General features: G+C 37.3%; 1 protein-coding gene across 1 annotated transcript in view; it reads left to right on the forward strand.

Moving 5' to 3' along the window:
- Window positions 1–21,717, forward strand: part of LOC105489517 (uncharacterized) — a 140,809-nt gene that overhangs the window by 6,549 nt on the left and 112,543 nt on the right. The window lies entirely within an intron of this gene.

Genomic DNA, 21,717 nt, shown 5'->3' on the forward strand with positions numbered 1-21,717 from the left:
ACAGTAGGACTTTAACAAGCGTTGGCGGCCAGGTGCATCATCTCTATCCCGAGAGGCCTGTCCAGGGCAGCCCAGCTTGTCTGCTGTTTGCGCTGCAACTATAAGTTTTGGGAACAGGACAAACCCACTTCACAACAGTTCTCTGAATAATACTTGAACTCTGAATAATTACCTGAACTCTAGATTCTCAGAAAGAGAAAGAAGTCCTGCCTTGAGTTTTTTGTGGAATAATTTTATTCTTCTCTAAGAGCTAAAAAGGACAGATTCTATTTGCAACTGTGAAATCACCATCCAATCAGATGTCTTCTTTTTAGATTTTCTCTTTATGTTTTGAAGTGAAAACCAGAAATCACTGGTTTATATATTCACAAGATTTTGTACCCATCACCATTAATTTCAGAATATTTTCATTACCACTTAAGGAAACCGCTTACCCATTAGCAGACTTCCTTTGCTCCTCCTCCCCCCACTGCTCAACACTAAAGTGCTTTTTTCTCTATAGAATTGCCCTTTCTAGACATTCTATATAACTGAAATCATACAAACTGTGACCTATTGTGTCTGATTTCTTTTATTTAGCAGAATGTTTTAAAGGTTTATCCATGTAGTAGCATATATAGAGATTCTACATATAGAATCTCAGTCTGGGGTATCTAATCCCAGCTTTTTATGGGCGAATAGCGTTTTATCGCATATATGTACCATATTTTGCTTATCCATTTATCAGTTTATAATTTGGGTTGTTTCCATTTTTAGACTATTGTGAATGATGCTATGAAAATCTGTGTACAAGATTTTGTATGGGCTGTTTTCAATTATCTCATACGGAGAACTGAGAGTGAAATTGATCTGTTATATTGTAACTGTATGTATAACTTTCTGTGGCGTTACCAGAGTGTTTGCCAAATTATTGGTGGCTGTTGGTATCCATTGGCTTATGGCCACATCACTCCAGTCACTGCTTCTGTCTTCACATCTCCTGCTTTGGTAATCTATGTGTGTGCGACCCCTTTCCACCTTTCATAAAGATGTTTTCCATGGCATTTAGTACTTATTGGGATAATTACAGATGATCTCCTCATTTTAAAGTTCTTAATTACATCTGCATAAACTTTACCATATAAGGTGATACTAGAACATGGACATATCTTTGGGTGCAGTTATCTATGTAACATAGTGTCTTCCTAGGAATTTGTTCATTTCATCTATATTATCAAGTTTGTTGGCATACAACTATTCAAAATATTGCCTTATAATCTTTAAAAAGATTTGAAAGTCTGTAGTAATGTTTCCTCTTTAATTCCTGATTTTATTAATTTGAACATATCCATTGTAATCATCTTTGCCAGTTTTCTTATTGCTTATGTGAAGGAGTAGATATTGGAGGGTCATTACTTTGCCATTACAGAAGTGGTTCTTACCAGCCGCTTTTTCAATATGAGATACATTCAATTATTTTAATACAATCTCCCTTATGGATCTCAGATGAAGAGTAAAAGAAATCATTTTCTGTATGATTGTACATTACATTCACCTTTTGAATAACGGCCGGTGAAATGCTCATGGCCCGTGCTTGCAGAAGTACTATCACCTTATCACCTTTGAAAAACTTTGAAAATCTGAAAAACATACAGCTCAATATTTTTCTTCAGTTCTATCCATCAGGATAAAAATCTCCGTAATTTTTTTTTTCTATGCCTGCTTTCTTTTCTTCTTAGCTGGGAAAGCATTTTGTCAAAATTGTTGCAAAATATCTGAATTCTGGAAAAATAGAAAATGCCAAGTAATATTTTTATAATGTAAAAGAAGCCAAAGTAGACTTTATATCTGCAGAGACACTGTTGGAATTTCATAGGGAAAAATTTTTTTTAAATTATTCTTTTTAAGTTCAGCTATTAGCAAGATATTGAATAGATATTATGACTTTCTGTAACACAGAATATATGCTTCTGTACCACAAAACATATGCTTTGTTTATAAAGGTTTAAATATCTGTTTTTAATCAAAATTATAGTTATTTTTCTTGTACGTAATTTATGACAATTCTTTGTGAGTAACTCGTTCTGATTATTATAGGGCTAGTGATGGTTCAACACTAAAAAGTCAACTTGGAAAAATTTAGCTAACTTCAGATTTTAATTTAAAGTTAAAACTTCAGCTTATCTCACTTAATTCATTGCATCTGCACAAAGAATCTCAGTCTGGGGTATCTAATCCCAGTTTGGGTCTTAGCTATTGTGTCTTCAGGATATTAAAGCCACTTTCGTAGTATATTTTATTTCAACCGGAGTTTTTTACAACTTAGATGGAACTTAGCTTTATTGAGGGCAGACCTTAAACACTCTTTACCCTGAGTTCTATTAGCTTGTGTTAACCATATGGCTGCGGTGGCTGGCACGAAATTAACCAATCCTAAATATTAGTATGGCTTAGTCAAACTTTCGTTTATTACTAAAGATTTATCACTGCTGTTTGCCATGGGGGTGTGGTTGAACAAAGTGTTTTGAGTTGCATTTGTGCGTGCTTGATACCTGCTCCTTTTGATCTGGGTGATCTAGAGGACATTTTCACTGGGGTGGGGATGCTTGCATGTGTAATCCTACTAAGAAGTAATTAATAAAAAGGCCAGGACCAAACCTATTTGTTTATAGGGTTGGGTAGACCCATCTATACATTTTCAATATCTTGCTTTGAATGAATAAGCTACCTTAACTGCATGTAATTCTTTTTTTTTTTTTTTTCTGTTGGAGTCTCACTCTGTCGCCCAGGCTATACAGCAGTGGCCTGATCTCGGCTCACTGCAAGCTCCACCTCCCGGGTTCAGCCGTTCTCCTGCCTCAGCCTCCCGAGTAGCTGGGACTACAGGCGCCTGTCACCACATCCAGCTAATTTTTTTGTATTTTTAGTAGAGAAGGGGTTTCACTGTGTTAGCCAGGATGGTCTAGATCTCCTGACCTTGTGATCCACCTGCCTTGGCCTCCCAAAGAACTGCACAGAATTCTTAAATGGAAAATTAAAATATAAGAAAGAAAGAAATAAGTATGGTTGTTAACAGTTCTGGGAATTCAGGGTCTTTAAAGTCGAATTGGCAGAGGTTTGGCTGAGAGAATTTCTTATAATTAGAATACGGTTTATTTAGGGTGTGATATATTGGGGCAGTGCTTTCAAGGAATATGCTCAAGGTATTATATTAGTATTAGGGTAGATATTTAGTTATATTTATCACACCTAATGGAGGATTTATTTGGTAGGAGGGTCTTAAAATTTGTTAGAAAATTACATCAATTGAGGGGGAGCTGTTGGGGTATTCATGGTTAAAATATAATTTCTGATCTCTGACTGGGTTACTTTTTAGTCTCTTATTTTTGGGGTTTGGCAAAGGTACGTTTACCTAGGTTGATGGTAAAGTCACAGATTGGGGGAAGGGGAATTTGCATAATTAATTGGAAATAGTTCTAGAAATTGAGCGTGCATGCGTGCGTGAGCGTCTATTGATTAACTGTTATGTCTTTCAAGCATGAATTAATTAACACCTTTATGGTTATTACGCCAGCCTGAAGTATTCAATACAAGCTGAGTTTCTACAATTGATTTGGCAGGAATCAAATCTGAGTTCGTCCACAGCAGGTTCGTCAGGGACCAGGCCATGACCATGCTGTGATAGCATCCCCCAAAGTTAGAAATACCAAATGCATGACAGTGCTCCCGTGACCGGTTAATAGGGTGGTAGTCATTAGTCCATCGAGATGTCTTTTTTAAGGGGAACATGTGGGCAATCTTAGTTTTATGGCCCTGAAGTAAGAACCAGATGCCAGGTATCGTTTCAGTACAGTCACCCCCAAGTGTCATGGGCCCGGAGTGAGCAGGATAATACTCCCTAGCGGAATGATGACTTCTTGGAGTTTAGTAGATTAAGAGACCAAAAACTGACAGGAGATATCCACGTTGACGAGGGACATCTTGACTAAAATGTGCTATATCTGATGAACAAATGTATGTACTATGTAATATTAAGGGTTTATAGTACGGGTCAATATCCATGTGGATTAGATTCGGTTGTACAGTCAATAATACCCAATTTATGACAGTTGATTAAGAAATTCTTAATACGTGCTTATATGTATGCGGGCTAGATTTATAATGTATTGTTATGTATGAATGTACTATGTATGATCTAGCAATTATAGTCCTGTATATTATTCATGGGGACTAGCAGTAATGCACAAAGTACATAAATGCATGAATGTAATAGTGCTAATTGATTAGTAGTGACATGGTAGTCAAAGTATGTGCTGAGAAGGAATTCAGGGAATAGTTTAACTAGAATTTCAGCTTTGGGTGTTGATGGTGAAGTGGGATGCTTTTTCCTTGAGTTGTCCTGGGGAGGGGATTCTCCATTTCTGGTTTACAAGACCAGAGTATTAAATTATACTACTACAAGGGCATCTGCATTTAAGTAGCTTATTTTCAATTAGGCTGGTGAGTGGTATAAGGGTGAGAATGGTAGAGAAGTACATAAAAGATGCCATCTGCCAATGCCAATAAAAGGCTGCCCTCCAATTCATGTGAGTGTAAATAGTTCGGCCACTAAGATTCAGAATAGGCATTGACCCAACAGTCGGATTATGCTTTTTTGTTTAGACCTGTGAAATACAGGAATAACTGTTAGAATGAGAATGGAGAATTCAAGGGGCAGTATGCCTCCTAGTTTGTTAGGGATGGATTATAAGATTGCCTGTGCAAACAAAAAGTACCACTCTGGCTTAATGTGGCGTTGGGTGTTGAGGGGGTTGGCCAAAGTGTTGTTATCTGGGTCACCCAGGAGGTCAGGCCAAAATAGTACTAGAGTTATTAGAAGGAGGAGGAGAAAAATTAAACCTAAAATATCTTTGGTTGTATGGTAGGGGTGGAAGATAATTTTGTAATTTTGTGAGGGTCTGACGAAACCCCTGAAGGGTTATGAGATCCTGTTTCATGTAAGAATAAACGTTGAACAGCTGCTAGGGCTGTAATGATGAAGGGTAAGATGAAATGGAAAGCAAAGAATCGTGTAAGTGTGGCTTTGTCAACTGAGAATCCACCTCATATTCATTGCACAAGGTCAGTTTGAATATATGGAATGGCTGATAGTAGATTTGTAATTACTGTAGCATCAGAATGTCCGGCCTCATGGGAGCACGTGGCCTCATGGGAGCACGTGGCCTCATGGGAGCACGTAGCCTACGAATGCTGTTGCCATAGTTGTGAGGAGGAGGATAATGCCGATATTTCAGGTTTCTAGAAATGTTAATGATCTATAGTATTAACCTCGGCCAGTGTGTAAGAAGAGGCAGATGAAAAATATTGAAGCTCCATTAACATGAAAATAGCGAACCATTCAGCCGTAGTTTTACATCTCAGCTAATATGAGTGACTGAAGAGAAGGCAGAGAAGAGAGGTGTCTGATGTGTAGTGTATGGCCAGAAACAGTTTGGTAATGATCTGGAGGGTTAGGCAGGCACTAAGTGAGCTGAAGTTTTATCATATAGAAATGTTAGATGGTATGGAAAGATCAATGAATGAGTAATTAATACTTTTTATTCGCGGGTATGTTTTGTGGATATTGGCCATTAGCGTTCTTATAGTTGAAATACAACAATGACTTTTCATGTCCTTAGTCACGGTTATAGTCCATGTGGGAATAATGGCATATACTATATTTTTATTAAGTGTCTCTTTGGTGTAGGGTTTGTAGGTTTCTCTTCGAAACCTTCCCCTATTTACCGAGGTCTAGGGCTTATTATTAGTGGTGCTGTGGGTTGTGGTATTGTGTTGAATTTTGGTGGAGCTTTTGTGGGATAGTCTTTGTGATTTATTTGGGGGGTATGGTAGTTGTTTTTGGCTATACTATGGCGATGGCTACTGAGGAGCATCCTGAAACACGAGGGTCAAGTATTAACATCTGAGGAGCTTTATTATTAGGACTATTAATGGAGTTGATGCTGGTTCGGTCAGTAATTGAGCACGATGGAGTGGGGATCATGATTGATTTTAATAGCATAGAGAGTTGGATGACTTTTGAAGGTGAGGGGGCAGGGTTATTGCGTGAAGATTCTCTGGATGTGGCTGCCTTGTACAGTTATGGGCTGTATTAGGGGTAGTTGCTGGTCGATCATTATTTGTTAGTATTTATGTTGCGATTGAAATTACTCGGGATAATAGATTAGATAATAACATGTGCCAGGTTTTAAGTAGGAATTCAAGTGCCAGTTTAGTGAATATTTTATTGATGATGATTTTCTATCTAATGCAACAAAATATTGGATGATTCTTTAATACAAAAAGCTCCATTTTCAAAATAGTTTTAATATTCAGACAAAATATATTCTCAAATATTTCCTCAACCTAGACTACAGTAATATCAAAGGATGCTATGAGATCCAGCCAGTGAGGGTCACGAATGTGACTCCTTGTGACAGTGTGAGTTACTCCCACCTAGGAGGTATGTAGCAGATGCTCACTTGTAAAACTCTTACTTTTATTACTAGATCCCACATGAGCCATGACTGAAGTCTGGGTAACTACGTACAGAAACATCTCCTGTAGCATAAATCCCTTCAGTATTGTTTAGCCTATTTTGATTCTGCATCTGCCTAACAAAATTCATCCAGGCAGCCAATGTCTGAGAAAAATACCCTGGATGTAATGAACAGGAGGCCAAATTAATAGAAATGTTCACAATGAAGAGCAATTTTTATGAAGAATGTATCCCAGTTATTGAATGCTACTGTTTCCCTTGAAGCCAGTATGACACACTAGCGTGCAGAATTTAAATTTGTGAAGTTGTTACAAAAACATACACTGGTCTTTAAACATCGTGCTTGGGTCCAATTTATAGCTGAAACAAGAAAACACATTCTCTGCTATGGCTGAGATTAAAAACTCTCCTTAAGCCTGTAATATAGTATAACCTAGCTACACTGGAGTTTGGACACAATAAATTATAATATTTGAATGGTGTTAATCCGTAACTTTCTTTTCCAAAAGAATGACCAAAGTCTTGTAATTACAAATTCTAATTGGTATTTCAAAATAATATAATGATTTATATTCCTTTGGTATATACCCAATAACAAGACTGCTGGGCCAAATGGTAGCTCTAAGTTCCTTGAGAAATCACCAAACTACTTTCCACAGTGGCCGAGCGGCAATATTCACAATAGCAAAGAACATGGAATCAATGTAAATGCCCATCAGTGGTAAACTAGATAAAGAAAATGTGGTATATATACACCCAGGAACACTGCATAGCTGTAAAACAAATGAGACAATGTGTTTTGCAGCAACTTGGATGAGCTGGAGGCCATTATCCTAAGCAGACTAATGCAGGAACAGAAAACCAAAGACTGCATATGCTCACTTGTAAATGGGAGCTAAATATTGAGTACATATGGACACAAAGAAGGGAATAATGGATACCAGACCCAATTGAGGGTGGAGGGTAGGAGGAGGGTGAGGATTGAAAAACTACCTATTGAGTACTATGTTTATTACTTGGGTGATGAAATAATGTGTCCAATAAACTTCCATGACACGCAGTTTATCTATAGAACCAACCTGCATATGTACCCCTCAAAACTAAAATAAAAGTTTAGAAATAAAATATACAATACGATACAATGTGTTTTTTTCAACCAGAAGTTCTTTAGCACATGGTAGAATTTTCTTTTTTATTTTTTTATTATACTTTAAGTTCTAGGGTACATGTGCACAATGTGCAGGTTTCTTACATATGTATACATGTGCCATGTTGGTGTGCTGCACCCATTAACTCCTCGTTTACATTAGTTATATCTCCTAATGCTATCCCTCCTCCCTCCCTCTACCCCACAACAGTCCCTGGTGTATGATGTTCCCCACCCAGTGTCCAAGTGATCTCATTGTTCAATTCCCACCTATGAGTGAGAACATACGGTGTTTGGTTTTCTGTCCTTGTGATAGTTTGCTGAGAATAATGGTTTCCAGCTTCATCCATGTCCCTACAAAGGACATGAACTCATCCTTTTTTATGGCTGCATAGTGTTCCATGGTGTATATGTGCCACATTTTCTTAATCCAGTCTGTCATTGATGGACATTTGGGTTGGTTCCAAGTCGTTGATATTGTGAGTAGTGCCGCAATAAACATACAAGCACACAGTAGAATTTTCAATGCAGCCTGCATGTAGTGGGCCAGACTTAGCTCATCAGCGTGTTCTATGGGCTGGCATCATTCTCAGGGGCTCCTCTCCACAACCCTGTCTCTGTCTCCATGCCCCTTACTGAGCTATACAATCTGGGGAAAAAACAAAACAATACAACAACCAAAAACTCTGTCCTTCAGAATTTCCTGTTCCACATCTGTCATGTAAAGGTAATGAAATTGAATCCTGTACTTTGTAGGACTGACAAGAGAAGCAGATAGGATAACTTGGGAACAGGCACTTTATAAACCCAACAACTTCTCCCCCTGAAACTTCAGGCCATGTGTCTTTTCCTCTGATTCAGCACCCACTGTCTGGATTCACTGTGGGTCTCAGCAGTGGAAATGTTGGTGTTTTTCAAAAAACTGTAACCAATTTCGGATCCACATATCTCCTTCTTTTATACATAAACATATGTAGTCTTCAAAGAGCTTTAGATATATCCAACAGAAATAAATAATAATGTATTTGGTTAAAAACAAACAATTTGCATCTTTACAAATAGCTTTGAGTTTCAATTCTTCCAAAACAACAGTGGAAACAAAAGAGATATTAAATATTGAAGGAAAAATTCAACTCTGATAATTTTATTTTCCTTAATATTTTCCTCAAAAGTGGTTGTTGACCTCTGACTATAGCATATATACCATCAAAAATTGTCAAATTTATCTTTACCGGCACCTGTAAAACTTACAGTTTACAATCAAAGTTCTCCATATTAACGTGAATTAAATTTCTTCAGTTACCTGACATTTAATATGCAATGTGAAACAGAATGAACACGAGAAGCACTTGGGTCTACTGTGTGCATTCTATGTTCAGAATCCATCTGCACTGCTGACTGGGTGAGGCATCCTGAGCAAGTCACCCAACCTTTCTGTGACGTTCTCTCAGCTGGGTCACGGGGCCTGTGCTGGCTCACTTTCGGTGTGAACTTGACTGGATTAAGGAATACCTAGAGAAATGGCAAAGTATGACTTGTGTGTGTGTGTGTGGTGTGTGTGTGTGGTGTGTGACATGTTTCCAGAGGAGATTGACACGTAAGTCAGTGGACTAAGCGTGGAAGATACACTCTCAGTGTGGGCAGGTACCACACAATCAGCTGAGGAACCCAAATAGAACAGAAAATGAGAGAAGAATTCTCTGTCTCTCTCCTGAAGCTGAGATATTCTCCTTATCTTCGACTCTAGGTTTTACAGCCTGTGGACTCTGGGATTTACACCAGTGGCCCCCTGGATCCTCAGGCCTTCAGTCTCAGAATGAGCATTATGTCATTGGCTTCCCTGGTTTCTGAGGCTTTCAGACTTAGACTGGGCCATGCTGTTGGTGTCCCTGGTTCTCCAGCTTGCAGATGGCCTGCCATGAACTTCCCAGCTATAATTGTGTGAGCCAGTTACCCTAATAAACCCCCACTCTATCTATCTATCTATCTATCTATCTATCTATCTATCTATCTATCTATCTTTCTATCTATTTATCTATCATCTATCTCTCTAATCATCCATTCATTCTATTGGTTCTGTCTTTCTGGAGAACTCTGTCTAACACAGGGTGCTCTGCAGGCTGAATGAGTCAATATACCTGAAGCCACAGGTCTGGGCTACTTTTGGAAAGCACAATACACATGTCATTCAGATGAGTCTCTGGGGAGCTTATCCCCACCCACCTAATGCTCCTATTCTTGTCTGCACATTAATCCTGAACACATGAACTTTCGCGATATGTTCACCTTTTTGTATCCTTTTCTAGACTCAGGGCTTCATGAGAGTGGGGACTTTTGAGTTTCTTCCCTTTGTCCTCACTCCATGTTGTGCAAAAAAAAAAAAGTTCAGCAAAAGGTTATTTAACAAATGACTGAATGAGTGAGATTGTACCAGTTGAAACTTTCGATAGTCCCATAATCAAGAACAAACTTGTGGACCTAACATTAAAAGTCCTCCACAATCTCTCTGCAGCCCACCTTACAAGCCAGGCTATGCCAATGAGACTTACTAACATTTAGTTTCGTGACCAACTGAACTGCTTTTAGCTCTCACAGCAGGCCTCATTTTTTCCTCCTTTGCTTGTATTTTCCTTTCATTATCTATCTTCTTCCAAGGCAGTTACTTAAATTTAGTAAAAATACATACTGAAAAGAAACAGGATTATCATAAATGTAAAGTTTGAAATTATTTTCTTATAGTGTTTTAACCATGCTTGGAATTCAGAGACCATCAGCTGATCTCTTCCTACCAACCAGGAGGGCCTCCCCTCTTATGTGTTGGGTTCTTTAGTCAGTAGATTCAGTTCATTCAGGACATCTGTGAAATTTTCTTCTAGTGTATTTCTGAGAAAATTTTCTATTACCTGGTGGAAAATAGTTCTTTTATTAAGGCTGTCTTATGCTTTCCTCTAAGTCTAACTCTGAGTAGATTGGAGTCTGTTTTTGTTTGTTTTGTGTGTTTATCTTCTGTTTGCATTCACTGTGATTGTCTCAGGTGAAAGAAACAAAACAGACTGCTTGGCTGAGGCTGCCTGAGTGTCTGGCATTTGTCTCTGCCTTCTGCTCCCAACTCCTGAACTCCAGTCACCAGCTGAGGGTTGCATGGCCCCCATGCCTTTGAAGAGAACCTCCGACTCCACCTCTTTATGCATATCAGCTGCGTTCAGCCTGTGTGCTTTTGCTTAAGTCCTACTATGCACAACCCTGTCTCCCTGGAAAGAGTAGCCAAGCCCTGCACAAACAGATGGTCACCACACAGCTCAAGAAACCAGGAGACCAAAGTCTTCTCGCCTTATACCTATGTAAACAGCACAATTTTAGATTACATTTGCTTATATTTACTCACACAAAACTTTCAAAATCAAAACCACCTGTCTGCCTGTCCACACAAGTTCAAGGTCAGACTACAAGGCAAGACTCCCGACAGGAACATCAATCACTGCATAGGGATGTTGAGGGACACCATGATCCCAAGTCTGTCCACAAGGTCCTTCTCATGCCTACTTTCACAGGTTCAGTCCACCCTACTGTGTGTTCCAGAGCTGTTCTTTACTGGACTATTATTTTTAATAATTGCAATAAAATAAGATAGTATAGTTTTGGTAAATAACCACAGTGTACACCCAACTTTTCCATGGCTTCATCTGGTCATGTGTGGTATAAGTGTACCCAGGACAGAACACTCACTGTACACGTGGGTAGATCTGAGAGGTACTCAGACATAAATTCTCGCTTCAATTTGTATTTGATTTTCACAAAATTTAATACATATTTTAAAATTCCTATTAATATCTGCATTTTGGCCTTTTAGTCAACAGGTTTTGTGGCAATTGTGTATGAAGAGTAATTTTGCACCTCAGGAAATCAGAGCTAGAATCTAAGAACAGAACAGCTTGCGTCTTGGGGTCATCTTAGAAAGTTTCCTCAGCAAATAAACTAGCAATGAACTAAATATCATTTGAGAAATATATTCTTTACAATCCAATTTTATTTCATTTTTCTAAAAATGTGAAGTGAGAAACATACATGGAGACTCCTTGAATTTCAGGGCCATGTGTCACTTAATGTGGGTGCTTAGCCCCTGTCACTGTGTCTAACTCATGTGAGACATTCAGTGGAAATACTTCTATTTTAAAAATGCATTTCTTTGATGATTAGTGACCTCAAACATTTTTTTCATATACCTGTTGGCTATTTGTATATTTTATTTGAAGAAATGTCTATTCAAGTCTTTACCCTATTTTTTAATTACTTGTTTGTTTTTTGCTGTTGAATTGTAGGAGTTTCTTATATATTTTGAATATTAATCTTTTATCAATTGCATGGTTTGCAATTCTCCCTTCCATGGATTGCCTGTGCAATCAGCTGATTTTTTTGCTTTGCTATGGCAGAAACTTTTTGGTTTGATGTAGTCCCACTTGTCCATTTTTTGCTTTTGCTACCTGTGCTTTCTGTGTAACATCCATGAAATCATTGCCAATACCAATTTCAGAAAGCTGTTCACCTATGTTTCCTTCTAGACTGTTAGTTTCAGATCTTGTAATTAAAACTACAAAGATATTACCTCACACCTGTCAAAATGGCTATCATAGAAAAAGAGAGAGACACTAAAAGTTCACAAGTACGTGAAGAAATTGGAAGTCTTGTACACTGTTGGTGAAAATGCAAAATGATGCAGCCACTATATAAAAAAGTACAGGGATTCTTTAAAAAATTAAAAATAGAATTATCACATAATGCAGTAATCCCATTTCTGAGTATTTATCCAAAAGAATAAAAGTCAGGATCTTGAAGAGATATCAGCACTCCTATGTTTATTGCAACGTTATTCACAATAGTTGACCAGTGAGAACAATGTAAATGTCTATCAATAGATGAATAAATAAAGAAAATGTGGTGTGTATATATATGTATATCTATATAGCTACAAATATATAGTTATATATATAAATACACTATATATATAGTATAAAATATACTACATATGTGTGTGATACACACACATAATGAAATATTATTCAGCCTTAAAAAAGAGGAATTCTGTAATGTGTCGTAATATGGATGCACCCTGTGTACTTTATGGTAAGTAAAAAATGCCAGTCACAGAAAGACAACTACTGCTTGATTCAACTTACATGAGGTAACTGAAGTAATGAAATTAGAATTAAAAAGTGGAATAAAGGTCACCAGTGCCTAGAGGTAGGGAGAAAAGGGGAGTTACTAATGAAAGGGCATAAAGTTTCAGTTAAACAAGACGAATAAGTTCTAGCTCTCTGCCGTATGATGTCGTACCTGTAGTCGACAGTACTGTATTATACCCTGAAAATATGAATATTTTTATTCTAAAAACTGAGATGACACCTCTTCCCATTCCCATATTCTCTGCCCAGTTTTTTCTAATCTGATTATGTACCTTTCTCTTTGTAAATAATACGTATTTTAAAAATTATTTTTTCAGGTCTATTTTCTGATCCTAAAATACTCTACGTAAATTTGGAACTAGTAAGTCTCTTTTGTTCCCTCAGTGCTGATGGTTTTCTGGGAAAAAAAATCTTTTCACATGCTTGCATGGATTAAGCCACTTTGCCATGTCCTTACTAAATCAGGTCCTTCTCCAGTAATCCACCTTATTGATCTGTGATCAATATTGGAGCTATTACGTATCTGCGACAGAGGTAAAACTGAGGTACATCAACTGGTTCATTAGGGACCCATTGTAATAATCCAAGAAGTCTAATGTTTAGATGAATGATCAAATACTTATTTTAGTTCAATTTAAATAGTTTTTAATGGAATTTTATATAATTAAATGATAATGTTAGAAGCTGAAAGACAACCTGTTATGTAGTAGGCATTCAAAACAAATTATTGAATGAATGAATATAAATAAATGTAAAATTTCTACTCAAAATTCAAGAAGACATTTTTAAAATAAAAATGTAGAATTTTAATAATACCCTAAATCATGTTTTACAATTAAATATACATAGAATATTATTTTACTCAATGGAAATCTAGAAAAATATAAATACGATCTATTTCATTTTAGAAATGACCCATACATTTATAAGTTTTAACTGTTTTGTCCAATACAGTTTATCTGTGGTAATAGTAGCCCTTTATAATGCCAAGATAAAACTACAGAATTAATTGTTATTTGTCAAAAAACGCAGCTATCAGAAAAAGAAACAGCACGTGGCAGGCTTCATAATTTAGAAGCTCACAGAACCATTTTAATGGGAAAACTACTCATGTTAACAGGCCTAACAAACTGGACTAACATCCTTTTTTCTAACACTTCATTTAGCCCTGGGTCATGTTATAATGGTTAATTGACTTTGAACACTGAAGTTATTATACACTAAATATCCAGGGACTTTTTTTTTTTTTTTTTTTTTTTTTTTTTTTACTGCTAACTAGGTATTGATTATAAATTACTCTGAAGGTCAGAAAAAAGTGTACAACTCAGAAGTAATTGAAAAATAAAAACTACTTGAAGAAAGTAATCAATAGCACATGAGCTACCTACTACTTTCCTAATCTCATAGGCAAAAATCAACATATGATCCACAAATTACAAGCTAACAATCAGTGAGCCATATATTTAATGTTTGTAGCTTATGTTGTTTAAAAATCCATCTTGCCTCTATTTTTTTATGCAAAAGCTTCTACATGGTTAAAAACCAGTTTTTATGGAGACAATGAAAAAATGTTTACAGAATATTTCCAAATATGTAAAAATATCTCAATGACAAAAATATTTTAGGAATTCTAAAACGAATGAAGGAATAAAGAAAGTCATTCTGAAAATTATTGTCCAAAATTGCCTTTGTTTTAAAATACATGTACCAAAGTGCCTTTTCGTCATTTTACTTTTGCCTCTTTCCAACTTATTCCTTTCTTATTCAAAAGTTTCCTTCCTGTGGCCAATTTGAATGCTCAATATTAGAAAAGAATTGAAGACAAAATAAACTTGCTAACCCTCATGATCTCTGTTACTTTGAATGTCAGCTTACTTTATAAGCTATATGTTTGCAAACGTACAACTAGTTGAGACTGTGGTTTCTACAGTGTATTCCTGCTTAAGCGTTTCTGAAATCCAAGGGTTTGACAAAAATGTAAACTTGCAACCTAGATAATAAAGAGGAGATCAGATTAGGAAGACGTAATACAAGAATTAAAGAAAAATAGTAGTGATGCTTTTAAATTTTAGTTAGTTCTAAATGTGTTTGAAAGATATATTAATTAAAATATGAACAAATAAATTAAACACACTAAAAATCTTATGTGACACAATTCAATATGCAGGTTGTGAAATCATTGCCAATCCTGTTCATTTTCCTAGCAAACTGTCAAGAAGGAATGGTGGTTGTTGAGACTACATATTCCATTCTTTGCTTCGCTTTGGGAGCTGTGTTACTGGTTTCCAAGAGACAGATCTATTGCATTAGTTTGTAAGAGCTGTCATCACAAAGTATTACAGACTGAGGGCTATAAAGAGCAGACGTGTACTTTCTCATAGCTCTGGCGACTAGGTCAGAGATCAAGGGTTTGGTTCTCCTGAAGCCTCTCTGCTTGACTTGTAGGTGCCTACTGTTTCCTGCGTGTTCGTGTGGTCTTCTCTGTGTGTCTGGGTCCTCCTAATCTCTTTTCCTTATAAGGACACCAGTCATATTGGATTAGGGCCCATCCTAATAATGTCATTTACCTATTTGCCTTTTAAAGACTCTAGCTCTAAATACAGTCACATTCTATAGTATTGGGGGTTAGGTCTTCAATATATGAATGGGGGGCATAATTCAGTCCATAATATATGGTAACATAATAATTTCTATAATTGCTTTTATAGTTTGTATATAATTAAGATGTAAAATACGATGCTTTGATATGTTAGGTTGGTGCAGAAGTAATTGTTGTTTTGCATTACTTTTAATGGCAAAAACCGCAATTACTTTTGCACCAACATAATGCATAGTAAAATGATCAATAGTCAAATTAGCACATCCATTGCCTCCATAGCGACCTTATTTCTGTTAGTAAGGAATAAGCATCTAAGGTCTACTACCTTAGCAAATTTCCAGTACACAATATGGATTATTAACCATAGTCCCCATGGTGTACATTAGAAATCAAGACTTATCCTGCATTACAGCAACTTTGTACCCATTGAGCTCCATCCCCCTGCCGCACCCCCATATCTCTGTCCTTGACAACCACTGTTATACTCTTCTTATTACTTTTATTTCCTTTATATATATCATTGGTTATATAGAAATATGAAAAAGTCACTAATTTGAATATGATGAAAATAGAATTCAATCTTTTGATAAGTTATTTTTTAAAAATCCAAACAGAACCATAATCTGCTCTGATATGGCTCTGCATGGTTCTCACTAACTTTCATAAGGATAATAGCAAGTATTTAAAGATGGAACTTGATTCTGAAATGTTCATAGCATTGGTGACACCAACAAGGTTGTCTTTTCATCCTTATTTATCAGCACAGCATCGTATCACTTATTTATACCTTCTTAGTTCAATGAAGGATACAGGCTGGAAGCCACAGCCTGCAGTTCTAGTCACACTCACGAAAGCATACCAGAAATACAAGTTAATGTTTCCAGAACATGGAATGTACATGGAGCAACTAGAAACTAATGATTGTAACCCAATATGATAAATGCTAAATTTCTGTGAAAATAGACTACACTATGGCTTTCCACCTTGTCTTCAGCCAGCCTCCTGTGTGAAACTTCAGACACACTTCATTTTTTTTTTTTTTTTTTGAGACGGAGTCGTGCTCTGTCGCCCAGGCTGGAGCGCAGTGGCACGATCTCGGCTCACTGCAAGCTCTGCCTCCTGTGTTCACGCCATTCTCCCGCCTCAGCCTCCCGAGTAGCTGGGACTACAGGCGCCCACCACCGTGCCTAGCTTTTTTTTTTTTTTTTTGTATTTTTAGTAGAGACGGGTTTCACCGTGTTAGCCAGGATGGTCTCCATCTCCTGACCTCGTGATCTGCCCACCTCAGCCTCCCAAAGTGCTGGGATTACAGATGTGAGCCACCACGCCCGGCCCAGACACATTTCTTAATGCAGCCTCACTTTAGATGAGGAAGATTCTTGTGAAGGGAAGCGACATCTCCCACACTCACCTACTAGCAGCATTAACTATTCCTGAATTACAAAAAACCCACCTTCCGTATTCTGGACTGTGGTAGCAAACCTAAAACACAGTATGAGTAATTAATATTTACAAACAAGAACAGCTTGGACTAACTGTGCATTGCAGCATAATTAAGTATACTTTTCTAAAACATTAAATATTTTGCAGATAATCAGTTACATGTGAAAATGTAAAAGATATCAACTGTTATGCCATACAATGCTAAAAAGTAAGTGCAAATACACATAAATCATGATTTCTAGTACTCAGTATTAATTTAAGGAAATATGAGAATTGGGAAAATAAGTTTATAGACTGAGAAATACTTTCTCCTCTCCAACTTTCTAGACCATCAGAATAGGATTTTTTATTTTCCTTGCTACCTAAAAGTCTTAAAGATTTAATCTCTGTTGTTTTTTTTCAGAAGATAGATTACTTGAGCAGTGAATTCAGACCAAGAAAACCAGCCCCTCACTTTATCTATCTATATTTCATTTCTATCTGGATTGACACTGACACTTGTCCTTTCCACAACCACTGAACATTCATTATTGAGACCCGCAAAGTCACATGTTTGAGTTTACACTGTCATCCACCAGAGATATCTCTAATGAGTCCCATGCCCTTCGAATGGCCAAAGGCAGAGGATTCATTTTTTATCTTCCTTCCACATCACCCCTCAAAAGGTGTCTTCCAAAATTAATCTAAATTTAAGTTTAGAACCCGTCACCAAAATGCCACAACTGCAGTCTTCCAGTGTTCTCTAGTCAATGGTTTGAGAATTAAAAATAAAACAACTCAAAATAAAAACAAATCCAAGAGGAAAAACAAATCCTCTTGTTTAGATCTAATTCTCCAGTTGGTTGGCCTGAAATTTCCCTCTTTCAGGTCTTCACAGCATGTATTTCTGATCTTCATTGTACTCTAATGAGAGCCCTTTGTTAAGTTTCTGATTCCATTTTCCACCAAGGCTTATCTTATCACTGGACTGCACCCCTGTGGGGAAAGAGACATTTCCCACAGAGAGGGGCTCATCAAGTGTCTATTGAATTCAAGTACTGGAAGTGCTGTGGGTCTGATGGACAGATAATGGCAGAGTTATCAGAACATAGAGAATACTTGTCTCACAGGGAGAGTGGAACTTTGGGTCAATCCTCATAAGAAAGACGATGCTGACATTACTCATGGCCTTTTCTCTCCCTTCTCTTTGGAATACTTCTAGACTGACACAAAGGCAATATTATAGAGAAGGTAACTATCTGGCAGTCACCATCTAAAAGACATTTTGGCATACTAGAGTGAATCATTGACAGAAAAACAGGAGTCTTGTTTGTCATTCGTCTTCAGAAAATTTCTACAATCTTAGCAAACATACATTTTAAAATAAAATTGGGAAAGAATTGCAAAGACTCCAAGTGTAGTGCACATCTCTAAAATAGTTCATGGAAGAACCATGGAGGGAGACTGTCTGGCACGGTGCTGAACAATGAGTCAAAGCTGATAACACAGATGCCACCCGGTCCCTCATCCACTAGCTCTGATGTCTGCACATACTGTTCACCTGTCTGCTTCAGAGAGAGAGAGAACAACCCTCCAAAAGAATGGGTCATTTGACCAAAGCATTATTGAGAGGTAACTGATAGCAACGTTGTTCTAGGACAGATGGAGTAAAAGGTTTTCATCAAAAGTTCCATTTTAAAACCTTACCTAGCAAATTTATCTTCCTGTTGCAATTTGGTTTCTCAGAATCAGATGCTGAGTTGGAGTTTGGGGCACAAATGGGAATTAGGAGTCCAACTTGTGAAAGAATGGGGCAGTAGCAGGATGGGGCAGGGGAAGAAGTTGATCTGTAGAAGATTGACAAAGCCTTACCCAACACAGCCAGGAACTCTGAAACCAGTAGTACCTTCAGGCCTAACTGGTGGACCTCCATATAACTGCCTTCTTCAATCACTGGGGTTGCCCCAGAAAAGTAGACATGGGGCAAGGCTTATCTCCACAGCTGAGGCATAGCCTGAAGGAACTGGCTCCCACACTCTGCCATCCACACTCCTTGTAGCTGAGCAGCAAGTGCTTGCTTAAAGGAGGATCTAGGAGGTTGTATTAGTCAGCATTCTCCAAGAAGTAAAACCAACATGACAGAAATAAAGATAGACAATAGATACGTGTATACACAGAGAGATAGCGATAGAGGAAAAGATAAAAGATGTATTATAAGGTATTGGCTTATGTGATTGTGGAGTCTGGGAAGTCCAAAACCTGCAGGGTGGTCTGCAGGCTGAAGACCCAGCAGAACCAATGGTGCAGATAAAATCCCAGAAGGACAGTCTTTTTTGTTGTTATATTCAGGACATCAGCTGATTGAATGAGGTCCACCCACATTACGAAAGGCAATTTGCTTTACCCAAAGTTTACCAATTTAAATGTCACTGTCATCTAAAAGCACCCTCCAAGTTGACATGGAAAATCAACCAGCACAGAGGTTGGCGTTGATATCTGTATTGATCACATTCTTCCAAAACCCTCTTCCTAGGCACCCACATCTTATGTCATCACCCTGTCACCTCATGGAGTGTTCAGATGTTTTGCCTCAACATCTTTAATACACAGAAAGTCACTTTTCCTCAAATTCCAACTAGGTGGCAACTGACAGGACACACCTGCTTAAGGCAATACACAGGCCACACTGAACATTCTCTTTCTAGTCTCACCCCAACACCCCAGGAGGCTTATTGACACATTGTTTCCAAATGCTGTGTCATTATTCTGAGATCTCTGATAAATTTGATACTTTCCATTGTCTTACAATTATGTGTAATTTGTGTAAAAAGTAAGCAAAACAAATAAGTAACTTCACTTCTGAATATAAGCCCCAGCCAAACCTCTCAGCCAAAAGCTGTTACAAGGAATCAGCAGTGGCAGGGTGACCTGGACATGCTGGGCAGAGCCTGCAGTTTCAGGGCACCTGCTTCAGCCAGCAGAAGGGCAGGGATTGCATTGCATCTTTGGCCAGCCCTGAAATCCAGATGGACCATGGAGGTGGTAATTTTTTAGAGTCACTTTGGAGTGTCACATGAATGTTAGGATATTGGGAGACTACAGGATTTCACGTTTGAAATATTATAATAAGGCAAAATCATTTCAGGTTTTTAAGACCAAAAGTCATTCCTAACATCTGGAGTTGTTTTCACCACAGGTCAGCGCAAATCTTAGGCAGGCACCTTCTATTGTCTGTAAGAATGCTCTCCTTCTCTCATTCATCCCGAGGACAATTTTGTCTCTGACTCCCACATACCAACTGCGGCCACCAGGCACATTTTCTTGAGGTGTATGTACTTAACTCAATTAATTTTGTGAGAAACCTGTAAGAAATATGTGGTCAAAGCACTCCTTAATCTTAGAGAAAGGAAATGAAAAAGAAATACATGGTCACATACCATTCAAAACAATAGGTAAGAAAAAAATAGTAAATTTCATAATATGCAGAAGTTAAACTTCAGCTTCACATTGGGATGATTTGGATCTTGTTCATAAATCATTTTTATCGCATGTTTATCATCTATGTCCATTTTGAGAAGTCGAGAACCTGAGGGGCAATCAGAAATAAATAGAGTGACCCAAAAGACATTTTGGGCATTAATTGTTGAGGGGAATATAGTCTTGAGTAACTGTGATGAATAAAACATTTAAAGCAAGAGTCAAGAAAAGTATAGAAAAGTCAAAGAAACAGAATAGAATGTCCAAAAATAGACTCACATTACTTTGACAATTAGCTTTTAACAGAGATTTCCAAGATATGTAATGAAGAAAAGATTTTTTAACAAATAGTGCAAGAAACATGGCTATCTATATGGATAATAGTTGCCTCAACTTCTAACTCACACCATACATACAAATCAATTCAAGGTAGATCAGATAGCTAAGTATAAGAACTAAAAATTGAAACCTTTTTAAAGCATAGAAGAATGTCTTTGCAACATGGCAGTAGGCAAAGTTTTCTTATAAAAGCTATAAAAAGCACCAGATATACATATATATTTCAGATAAATTGAAGCTCATCAAAATTTAGCACTTCTGATCTTTGAAAAATTATTTTAACACTAAAAAAAACAAGCCAGAGTTTAGACGAAAAACATTTGCAAAGCACATACCAGATGAACAGCTTGTATCCAGAATATTGAAAGAATTTTGACCACTCAGTAAGATAACCACTCGATTTAAAGATGTGTGCATTTCAATGTATTAAATTTTTATCTCAACAAAAGAAGTATAAAAAATCAGAGTCAAGTTGTAAGGGTTGAGAGAAAAAAAAGTAGCACTGCTTTAGTGTAGGTCTGAAAGCTCACCAGAACCTGTAATACCATGTGTGAAATGTTCTAATATTGAAGCCACTTCAAATATTTGATAAGTGGGAATTACCTTCATGCTTGTCCTACATATTACCTGAAGTTTAACAAACTCAACACATTTGCACCTACTTTTGCATTTGCTCATTCCATTCCTTTTCTTCGGAATGCCGACTGTTCCCTCCCTTCTGTCTACTAAAATCTGTTTTATCTTCAAGACCTGTCTCAAATATCTCTCCTGGGCATTCTCTTGAATTTTTGTCCTTGTGAATTCTAAAACAAGCATTACACCCATTCTCCAGAATTTATTACTTTGCCTTTAGAGAAGGTATTTGGACCCAAGTTTCTCCTCTCTCACTGTGAAGGCTTGCACATTCGGTGTGCGCCTACCTGGTCCTCATACACGGTGGTTGCTACTTGAGATATTTTCTGAATGAGTCAAAGAAATGGAATTCGGAGGCTTGCAAATTTGCCTTGAAGATTTTTTGTTCATAAAGCGTTTTTAT

Source organism: Macaca nemestrina, chromosome 6, assembly GCF_043159975.1.
Source record: "Macaca nemestrina isolate mMacNem1 chromosome 6, mMacNem.hap1, whole genome shotgun sequence".
In the NCBI taxonomy this organism is placed as follows: Eukaryota; Metazoa; Chordata; class Mammalia; order Primates; family Cercopithecidae; genus Macaca; species Macaca nemestrina.